The 11,577-nt window shown below is 41.3% G+C and overlaps 1 protein-coding gene across 1 annotated transcript in view; it reads left to right on the top strand.

Annotated features, from left to right (window-relative positions):
* Positions 1-520: 520 nt before the first annotated feature.
* Positions 521-11,577, top strand: part of ZMIZ1 (zinc finger MIZ-type containing 1) — a 294,975-nt gene continuing 283,918 nt past the window's right edge. The window contains 1 exon segment of the mRNA XM_017746191.1: positions 521-656. The gene's annotated coding sequence lies outside the window, so the exon portion shown is untranslated.

Genomic DNA, 11,577 nt, shown 5'->3' with positions numbered 1-11,577 from the left:
TCTTAAAAAGAAATAGAACTTGTGATTAGTGGCAAATACCTCATAATTGTAGGTACAGTCCTCTTAGGGAAGAGTACATAAGCACTTCAATGTCAGTATATACCTGTATGTTCAGTATGCATGTTGGAATTTGCCTTTTGACAACTATTTTGATAGTAAATGTGGCTCATTTGAATTTTTACAGAAGTGGGTGTGAGCTTGGCTGAAGCATGTTGCTCAACAGAATAAGTGCTCGAGAATATTTTTGAATCGGACTCTAACCCATTCTAGTATAAGACTTCATCCCATTCTGACAGGAATCTCTCTTTGCTTTTCTTAGTAGTGGTTAACTTGACATTAATATTCCCTATTTTGATAAGGTGATAATGGAGAAAATACAGGAGACCCTCAGTTGGTATTTTGGAACTGCAGAAGTAGTGGCACAGTAGCTCTGCCAAGCAACAGTTGTAATCGGTAGCCTCTTTGAAAATCGTAAGAGCTAATGCTTATTTCCTTTTTTCTTTTTTTTTTCTCCTCCCCTCAGGAAATACTGTTGTGCTGAGGAAGAAAACAGCTCCCTCCTCCCCTTTTTTTTTTTCCCCCTCCCCTCCTTTCTTTTTCTTGCCTGATTCAGAAGCTCCAGGAATGTGCTAATTGGCGGCGGCCTCTTCAGAAAGGTAAGGGATAATTGTTTTCTGCTTTTCAAGGTGTCTTGCCTGCTCTGCTCCTTCTGGAAAGGAAGGTGATGGCAGAAGAAGTTGTCTACATGGAGTTTAGCCAAGCTTCTGGTTCATGTGGATTGCCCTTCTAATACTGGAATGCAAACAGAAGCTTTGTGCACTCCTTGCTCTACTGCTAAGTGTAGGATACTGTTCCTTGAGGAAAAACTAGTAGACGAGATATATTTTAAATGCTTGCAGAGGCAAAAAAGTGAAACGGTTGTATTGCAGACTGATTAACTAAATCTTTGCCTGAGTATCAGCTTAGATGGAAAGCTAGTGAGTTAGGTCTGGAGAATACAAGTTGAAGAATCATATCTCAAAGTGCTTTTTTTATTATTATACATGTACATCTAATCAGGCAAATATAGATTGGTTTGGTTAGTTTTTTAAACCTGATGTCTTCTCTGGAGTTTGTCATGGTTTTCTGGCTGGTTGTATCACTGACAGGGTATGACAGGAACTATCTGGAATACCAACTCTAGTTCTGAATGGTGAGCTCTTGTGAAGAGTTGGAAACACATGGCAAGTCTTTAACTCTCTGAACTTTTTTTCCAGTTTTGGACAGAAGTGCAAAATGTGGTGGGTGAGAGGAATTTAATTTTTTAGTTATCTGGTGATGGGATCCACTTGTCATCCATGTCCGTCTTTTCTCTGCATGACATTCGGTTTATGTGTCAAGGATATATAAAGTACAAAAAATTAGTGCTGATTCATAGAGCATCCTGAGCTGCATGAGTAGACTCAAGTTTGTTGCTAGACAAATTGCATATGTATTTTAATATCAAAGATTTGTATTTGCTTAGGAGCTGCAGTGCTTTGAGATGTCATTTCCTCTTCCATCTTTGTGATATATGCTAATGCTCCTTGTAGTGGAGGCAGTATCTTCTGTCTAGACCTCAGCCATTCTGGTTCAGAGCTGACATCCTACTTAACCCAGCACTGAGAAGGGGTTTATGCTAACTTGCTAGGTTCTGAATTGGAGAGGCCAGTGCCTGATACAAGTTTTCCTGCCAGACTGCTCGGTGGTGCTAACAATTGTGAAGGGTTTTGAAAGACAGTGCGATGCAATAATGTCTTAAATTGCACCAGCAAGATTTGTCAGAGTTCATTTGTCAGACCCCTCACACTGACTAAGTACACTAACTTATCAAGGATAAGCTCCAGACAGGTAATGTGCCTTGGGATGTTCTTTTTCTCATTCTCCATCTCATTCTTGCCAGTGCAGAGGCAAGCTAAGTCTTTATTGAACAGTCACTACCAGCTGTCTGGCTACTTTCTGCAATAAAGCTAATGATCTAATGGGCAAATGTTTCTTGGAGACCTTCAGCTGAAGCAGAGACAAGGAGAAACATACAGACCAGCTAAAGGGTTCTCAAGGAGTTTGCAATTTCCCCAGGGCTCCTTCTATGTAATTACCTGTCTCTCTCTTTGTCTCCTATCTTTTAATGCAGGAGGAGTGTCAGCCTCAAGGCCGCTAATCTTTGTTACTATGGAAAGGCTGGTTACACTCCTCTTCATGCACTTCAAAAATGGCAATCGCTGGTCCCCAGCTGGTTCCCTGAATCTAACTTAGAAATGGATGATAGCTTTCCTCCTGGGTGCCAGACTAAAGAATGCTGCTGCCTGTGCTGTTGCAGGCAGGCATTGCCTCCACCACTGATGCTGTGGCACGCTGAGAGGAGCCTGCAGGAGCTGCCTTGTGGCCTCTGAACCTGTTTTCTCCCAAACAAGTGAAGGCTCTAAAACTCCTTTGAAACATGAAATTTTGGAGCACACTGAGACGTGGGAGGCTTGGCTGAGCTGCACATGTGGAGGAAAGATTCTATAAGGATTCATAGCTCCAGCCGAGTTTTTGTACTGCTGCTGAATGCCTTCAAACTCCCTGGGCTGGGGCCGAGGGAGGCACAAGCTTTAAAGCTGTTTTGTAGGATTGTGGGCATTGCTTCTTGTTATTGTCTCCCTCCTAGCATATATCATATGCAGTGATGTGCTGTGGAGACAAGTGCCACTGCTCAGTTCGTAGGGTCAGCTGAGAGGCTGTGCCCAGCCCGCTGCTATTTCTCTGTGGCTGGATACATCTGTTTGTCCCTCTTGCACAGCACTGGAAATTTGGAGGGGAATCCCTGCCTGCTGCTCCCCCCCTCCTTTTCCTGCCCATGCTTCCTGAGTTGCAACATGTCAGACGGGTCGTTCCTTTAAAGCCACGGCTTGGGAACGGCTCCAGCACAAATGCCTTGTCTCTGTGTGCTCCTTTTGATTCTAGCAAGGAGAAGGAAACTGTCCCATGTTGGACAGGGTCCCTTTTCAGCTGCTGCAGGCTTGCATGCCCAGGAAGTGTATGTTGCTAAACCCCTTTATGGTACCTTTGTAAAACATGCTTTAACTGTCTGCAAATGTACGGTATTTAAGCGGCAAAGTCTGTATTATCAAATGCAATCATGCAGACTGTAATCCTCAGGGTGAAAAGCTTTGGGGGGAGAGGCTGGATGTGACAGTGAAATTTGAGAACCAAAGCAAGACGAAATTCTTGCCCATGTGTTGGACTAGAGCAGGCTCAGTAGAGGTGGAGGATGGGGAACATATACTCCCTCCCAGTTTGGAAGTGTTGAAGGGCTGGTCAGAAAGGAGAGGGAGAGGCAGGGCAGGGACAAGGCAACAAAAGATCAGGCTGTCCAGTGGACTGCAGTTTGCTGTGGGTTTTTTTTTTTGCCTTTAATGCTGTACTTTTCTCTTCCTGTTCCTCTTAACTAAGTTTGGGCAAAGATAATTTTCAATTCTTTTGTTTGTTAAAAGAGCAACCCTACCTCCCTTCAGATTTTTTCAGAAGTTATGTTTTGTGTCAGTGCATCTAGAATGACTATTTTGTACTGATTGGGTTTTTTTTAAGAACTTTTATTTCCCTCATCATTTCCCCGTTTTCCTCTCTTATTTGTATCAACCTGAGCTATCTCCAAAGGAAAGGTGATACTGCTGCTAGCTAACATTTCAGGTGGGTGACACCGTACATTAAACAGCGTGGCTGTAATAACTTAGCTGTCAGTTGGAAGTTTGCCCTAATTGTTTGTATTTTTCTTTTCATATATAAATCAAGCTCTTTACATTCACAACTCTTGAGCATTTGTAGAGTGTTTCAACAAGGTGTTTGTTTCAGGTGTTGGATTTTTTTCTTCCTCAAATCCTTTGAGATCTTTGGGGTTAGGATTTCTCATTCAATAACTGTATTCAGTAAAATGAAATGCCTGTCAAAGCTATATTGCACCTTAGGAGAGGATGACAGGTTCTTCCAGAGTTCTCAGTTTGCAAAGCCTTAACCATCTCCCACTTTAAATCAGGACTTTGCCACTGCTTAAGGTCTTTAAGTACTTCATTAACTTTATGTTAACAATGAGCCTGCCTTCTCTTGCTTTTTAGTAAAACCTTTGATTTTTTTCAGAGTTTCATTTCATGAATGTTACAGATATTAGTTCTTTATTCTGATACGGAGAAGACTTAAATCTCATAAACTTTATTTATGAGAAGGAAAAATAACTTCCATCCCAGCAGTGCATTTTTCAGGTAACTTTTATGTTTAGAATCTGTTTACCATGTAGATTTCAGAAAGCTAAATGCTTGTTTTGTACCTCCAGAAAGAATAGTTTTAAACATCTTTGGTGGTTTTAAGTGTACAGAAAATGGAGAGTTCAGAGCTGAAATTAACTTGTTTGTAAATCACTTTTTTCATAGACAAGATCTAAAAAACATTAAACAGAATGAAAATTTAGCATATCTAGGCACAGTAAGATAGGTTAAAGTCATAGTAAGAACCATGATTTTGAATTTTCTACTATCCAGTTATCTGAGTCAGCTCTTTTCTGAGGGCAAATTTTACAGGTCCACAGATATAAGTGAGTGAGTCGAGTTTTAGGGAGATGAGGTGCAAACACTGCAAGGGCTTGTCTTGGGCCATCTGTATGTGTATGGAGGGCTAGAAGGTACTGTCCTGTGGTGTGTGCCCCCTGCCCCGTAGTGTGGCTATTTGTTGTCCCTCATTAAAACCCTCCAGTTCTTAGTGTTAGCAGAGTAACTCTGGGTTGCTTGGCTTTCCTCTAGTTTCAGCAGTTATGGTCTGCCTGCCTCAGTTGTCCATAGTGCAGTGGAGTTTTGGGTATTCCTCATAATGATTGTGTTTCAGGTGTATGGACCTACTTCTGAATACAGAACTGAGTTTACTTCTTTAGGAATAAGTCCTATATGGAGTAGCATGCTCCCTTGTGCTGGAGCGCCCTTGCCTTCCCTCTTCCACCACCCTGATGAACTGCAGTTGGGTCATTGGTTGACTCCCCTTTTCATCCCTACCCAGGGATTGAGGGGATGCTTCTGGAGGCCAGATGCCTGCTCGCCATCACCCCTGGTGTGTAAGTAATTGCCTTGAGCATTTAGGTGGCTCCCTGTGCTCTCTGGAGCTTTGGAGGGCTCCTAGGAGGAACTCTCTGGCTTGAGTGGCTTGCAGTGACTGCTCCAGAGCTCTGGCACTACCAACTGCCAGTCTGCAGGAAGGAATTTCTGAAACAGACTGTTGTGCTAATCCATAGTGAATGGCTGAGAGGAACAAAGGGTAATGCACAGGTGTTAGTGTCGGTGGCAGGTTTTGATATTTTACTTTTGTTTATATTATCTGTTAGTCCTTCCAAAAGAAAACTGCAAGGCCCAAGTCAGCTATAAAGTCTTCATTGAAATTAGCAATGAAAAAAAGATCTGGTTTGTGGCCTTATTTCCTTAAAAGTGATAACTGTCCTCTTCTGCTAGGGAATGACCCATCTGGGTGCGTATTGCCCCATCCTTCAGGTACACAAAGATGCCTGTGAATTCTTTCTAAGCTGCAACAGTTTGACCATACATAAAAAAATTAATAATGAACCCAAACCACCCGAACTTTTTATTCCTAAACCAAGTATTTTAAAGTATGAATCCAAAATCATGAGTTGATATTTCAAAATCACGTTTTTCAGTTTTGTTTGACTCTTCTACTGTGTTTGGCATACACATGGTTTTATGGGATGCTGCCTGGGGTGTTGTGAGGACTGGGTACTACTTGCAGCCCAGACTGTGGTAGCAGAAATCATTCATCCTGTCTCATCCCTTTTGGGCTTAGCCCACGGAAAGACTCCTGTTCAGTCATTAGAGAGCTGCACTAATGTGCCAGCTGCAGGACAAAAGATACTTACTTCATCTTGGAAGCCTTGCCATGAAGAAATTTGGTCTAGAAAATTCTGCACAGATTTGAACTGGCCAGGTAAACTTATACTAGGAAGTGCTTTGTAAAATGTGTCCTGAAACGTTTTTATCTGCTGCTGATGGCCTTAAAAGCCAGATGAAGTGCATCAGTGACTCATGGTCACTTACTGCCCTGCTGTGTGATGTAAACCAGATCTTGCTTTGGTGCCTTCTCGCACATATCCTTGTCTGGCTGGATGGTGAATTTCAAGCTTGTGCTTATAGTCTGCAGTCATGCCCTAAGCAAGCTTTTCTCTTGAAAGAGATCTCTTAAATTGCTTGTAGCATAAATACAAAGCTTCTGGTCACTTCCTTACTATTCTACCTATAATTTACCTTGATTAAACAGGAAATTAGAGCTAAATGTTAGAATGACCCAGAAAGTTTTATTTCCCCTTCTCCCCACCTTCTTTCCTTCCATTCCTCCCTCAAAATATGGATTTGTTGCAGTTTTAGGTCTAATGATCTTCCAGTCTTCTTGTGGGCATTGTTGCAAAAGAGTGGAAGCTTAACATTTTAAAGAAGGAAAAGGGAAGGTGTGTAGGTTTGGGTTTTGTTTGTTTATTTTTTAAAGTTTACCAAATGCATTAGGCTATTTGTGACAGCCATCATAAAATCAATTGATAGAGAAGAAGATTAGATATATGAAGCAAAGCACTGTTTTCCAGCAAAATGAGCAGCTAGGATATATTTCAATCTTCAGTTGCTTGGCTAAATAATGGCAACATACGTTTTTTGCTGCTAGAAATTGAGATTTTGGCGGTCATATGCAACTGTGAAATCTGTAGGCATATACTGTAGCAGAAGCTGTCTTTATGCATATACAGCACATGGTATTTGGCTTGTGAGAAAGTTCTTTGCTCTCTAGGAAAGTCAGGTTTTTGATGGAACTGACTGCTGTTTGTGCTTCATAGTTAAAATTATTTTATTCTGGAAGAACAAATAAGTTGTATGTATTAAAGGTACTGTTGTTTTGCCCCTGTTCCCAGCAACGCAGTGTTTTCCTGGCTCACTCTTCTTTCCAAGCTGTTTCTTTCCAAGCTTGTGATCATAATTACAGTGAGAAGTAGATTACATACCTCTGTATGTTCCAGCAGGAAAACTGAGCCTTGGAAGAATTTTGGACTGTGGAACATTTCCTTACTCACCTCTGTCTTAAAAAACGTTTTGGTATCCTCAAAGGGTTCTGGGAATGTCAGTCCGAACGGCCTAATAAGACACTTGGTGTAGAGAAGATGGAGAGTCAAAGGAAAAGGATGGAAAAGCGTGCAAGTGGTGGTTCACCAGTGTCACGTTAATAGAATCCTCGAATCAAGTGCTCATTCATTTTAACTAGAGGCTAATTAATCAGAGTGAGTAGATAAAATGATAAGCTGCTTTTAATGAAGTGAAGCAGCTTTATTAGCAGTAAGCAAAATGCAAAATATTTGGTCTCTGGCACATGTGGTTTTCATGGGTACTGTGGTTTGCCACCAGCTCTGGATTGTGCTTGCCTTTTCCTTGCTGCACTCTGCAGGCAGTGCTGGCTGTGTGTTTCAGCATGTGGCCAATTCAGAATTCAGGAAATAGAATCTAATCAGAAGCAGGTGTAACATTTTAAAACCAGAAGGAATGTTCCTTACAGATCTTTTTCTATGCCTGAATAGCATTTGCCAATTTTCAAACTTTGGATGATATTATTTTTCATTGGAGATAGCAGGCTTTCTGCTTCCAAGAAGGCAAGCAGACAAACAAAAACTGTGTGGATTTACAAAAACTGTGCTGCTGTTTGAAAGGCAGCAATATGATACCGCTTGGTAACTGCTAACATAGCCTGAAACCAATCAGTAATTATCTACCCATTCGCAACTTAAGAACAGAAATGCACCCGGCTGGTGCTACTTGGGTATGTGATTAAGTAGAGGGCCAAAGCCGGCATGCCACTGTTAAACTGGAGCAGGCTTGCATACTCTTGTTCAGATGATTTTCTGCAGTGCATCTGTGCCATTGTGGTGTTCTCCAGTGTCTCTCTTGAAAAGCTGTAGAAGCCATTGGATGGACTGTGATGTGCTTGGCAGCGCAAGGCTATAATAGGAAGTACATAAATGAGTCATAGATTAAGATAATGATGTGATTTACATTGGGCTAAATTACATTAAGTGCCAACATCTAGGCTCAAAATGAACTTCACTTATGACTATGTATATCCTTTTAGAAGTAAACTCAAATTAGCAATTTATTTGTAAAAGTCACCTCACAGTAAACTTACAAACTAGTGATTCAGTAATGTTCCTGTAGTTATGTGAACTGGAGAAGCTGAGCTGGTAGATGAACGTGACTTGCGAATAGGATCCTGGCAAGGAAATTGTCTTCCCCCCACCAGCCTTTCCTTAAAAGACTCTGCTTCCCAGTGCCATTCAAGTGTAAATCCCTGTGCAACAAAGGGGAGGCTGGCAGCTCCACCGGTTCAAGAGTATAAGCGATCTCGCATGCTTCAGTTGAAAGGTTGAATCCCTGAAACGCAGAATGCTGCTATAGAGGGAAACTCTCAAAAGGCTGGTGAGAATGGCAGGGCAGGGGGGAGCCAGGGGCTGGAAAGCTGTTGAGATCCTTGAAAGCGCAGTGACAATTTTTGTCTTTACCGTAAAATGACCTGGAGGCAGCTGGACAAAGGGAAAGCTGCTGTTCAGGTGAGGTTGCAATCACCAGCTCTAGGAGCTGGATTTTACTTGTTCTCCCCCTTAGGAACACAGCATGCTGCTCTACTTGCCAGCACAGTATGTGGTGCCAATATTTTGTCTACAGTGTGCATGGAGTCCCTCTTAGTTTTCCTGTTTGGATTATTCTTTCTAATGACTTTGTGTTACGAGTCTCAAAGTTTCAGAATTGTGACTTCTTGCTATGCAAAACAGAGTATAAAATCTTGGACACTGGGTTTTACACTGAAAGGATGAGGTTAATCTTGCACCTTCTAAAACCCTCGTAAATATTTGACCGGCTACTCAGCAACACAGCTGAACTGCCTGAGTTAATGCTTAATGTGAGAGTGGTCCTGAAGTGCATGGCTTTGGTGATGGGCCAAGGGTCACAGAGTGAGCAGTACTTAGTTCCCCATGCAGTCATCTGTGCTCCCTGTTCCTTATCTTCCAGGATTCCTCCCTTTCCCACCCCTCCACCCCCCAGATGGCAGGAGATGTGAGATAGCTGAGTCCACTCCAGGCTCAGGATCAGCCGGGTGTGTTCAGGTGGCAGTAAAATTGGTTTGGGCTGTCCTGCTGACTTTCTCTGCTCTGGTGCTTTTGCTGGTCCAGCAGCAGTGTGGTAATCCCTGACTTCCAAGTGAGGGTGAACCTCTCAGGCTCTCCACAACTACATCTGAGTTTGGAAGGTTTTTATGCGCATATAAATGGCACCAGTAGGCAACTGGGAGTAACTGGTCACTGGGGAGGAGCAGCCTAGAGACCAGTGACAGATCTGAACTTGAATATGTTAGAATTGTAAATTGTCGGTTCTGATACCTGTCATACGTTGACAATGTAAAATACCCTCTTCTGGTGTTTTGAATGAAGTGTTTTTCTAGTGTTGGAAAGTTAACATAAAGACTATATGGGAAAATGTTTTCAGCTTTATGAACCAGGCAAATGAAAATCCCCTTCTTGATTTATGGAAACTAACCAGTGCAAGACAGCTTTTGCTTTTCTGATGTAAAGAATGTTCATTTATAGTGTTGTACCATATCAGTCCTTCGAAGTGGCAAGAACCTTAAATGTCAGTGCAAATGGGAGAAGATTCTTTCAGAGGACTTCAATACCATAACAGAGCTGTAGCATCATTTAAAAATAAGTATGTTTTTTAAACTGATTGTTTAGGTGTGATGAATGTTGCTTGAGGGATACCAGCAATCAGAGACCATCCCAGAGACAGGTATAGTATATTCCAGGAACTGCATAAAGTAGTAGTGCTGCCTCACCTACTGCTCCATGAGATGGAAATGAGTAAAACTTTGATTATTGAAAAACTAACTTGATACATGGTGCTAAAAAAGCTGTAGCACTTTGTACAGCTGTGTTTTTTAACTATTGTTGTTGTAAAAAAATTGTTAATTTCTGTCCATAGTTTATTAGGGACTATATTTACAGTATTTAACCAATCTAGGCAGCTATGGAGGCTTTAAAAATACCCACAGCTGATTTCCAAAGGATCTGCTTGCCAGCATTGGCAGATTCAGAAAGGAAGAAAACCTCATAGAAAGAAAGAACAAGGCATGTAGCTGTCTCCAGAGCAAATACAGTGAATAATTAATGCCTCTGAATGGTGTCATTGAGAGTGATGGTATTTAGTTATGTGACACTGTACTAGTTCTTGGTGACTTCTTCAAATTTTTGGCTCTTGGGGTTCCCTCAGTATCTCACTCTAGGTCTGGCATAGATGACTTTGCATCTGTGGTTAGGACTCATATTTGTTTGATACAGTATTGCATGAGTCCCTAAATGCTTAGTTGAAAATAAATTCAAGGAGTTGCATATGGTGCTTGCAAAATCCAGTTATGATTGTCATTTCCCTCTCTGCCCCCTTGGTATAAGGAGTATAAAAATTGTATTTCTTTCAGACATCATTAGTACTTATGGCACCTTAGGTAACTGTAGCTACTTTATACTTTGTGTCAATAACTTAATAGCAAATATCTTTTAATTATTAATGAAATTATTTTAATTTGAGTTAATGTGATACCCACCTAATAACAAATTTCTGAGATGTAAGTCTTTCCATATGGTATTTCAGATAAAAACAAAACAAGTGTTACTGCAGTAGTAGTGATGATGTGCAGATAAATTTGGTGATTCACCTTGATTTTTGAAACTATTCCTCATACAAAATGTGTATGTGTTTGGGGTGGGGGAGGGTTGTGTTGTTTTGATTTAGTTTTTTTGTTGGGGATTTTTTTGTCGTTGTTTTTGGGTTTCTGTTTTGGTTGTTGTTGCTTTGTGTTTATTGTTGTCATTTGGGTTTTAATATGCTGAGAAGTTAGTTTATATGCTCACTTACAGCTTGATAGTCTCACTTTCTAGTCTGCATTTCTGTGGCAGAAACTTTGATTCCTGAAGATCAGTTTTGGAAACAAATTATTACTGTATTTTATCCTATTTGACAAAAATGTCCCAGGAGAAAGTGAGTGTCCAAGAAAGAAGGCAGTAGTGTTGGAAAAAGCCTGTTCATGCCAGTAAGGAGTTTTGACCTCAGCCCAGGGACTTGCTTGGGAAGGGCTCAGCACATTTGACTCCCATGCTCTTTAAACCAAACAAGCCATATGGAAGAAGCTAGAAAAGGTAAGTTTTGGGAAAACCTTTTGCTATGTGGCTTGTGATCAGAGCACCTCAAATATAGTTCCTACACCTTCTTATTTTAAGATCTGCTAGTGGGCAGACACCTGTGTGAGCACTGAGCATGGCCTCAGCTGGCAGGTGTTAGTTTAGGTGTTTTTATAGCAGAACACAGTGCTGGAAAAGAATATCATTCTTTACAACCTATTATCAGACGGGGGATTGAGAGCTAGGCAGTGGTTCTTCTGAAGGACCGCGGCTTATCATGAGCTCAAACGAGATTCAAGTGAAGTCTAGCATTTGCTTCCTGAAAGTGTTCAGCA

The sequence above is a fragment of the Corvus brachyrhynchos genome, unplaced genomic scaffold, assembly GCF_000691975.1.
Source record: "Corvus brachyrhynchos isolate BGI_N302 unplaced genomic scaffold, ASM69197v1 scaffold279, whole genome shotgun sequence".
NCBI lineage: Eukaryota > Metazoa > Chordata > Aves > Passeriformes > Corvidae > Corvus > Corvus brachyrhynchos.
This window is presented reverse-complemented; position numbering and strand designations above follow the sequence as displayed.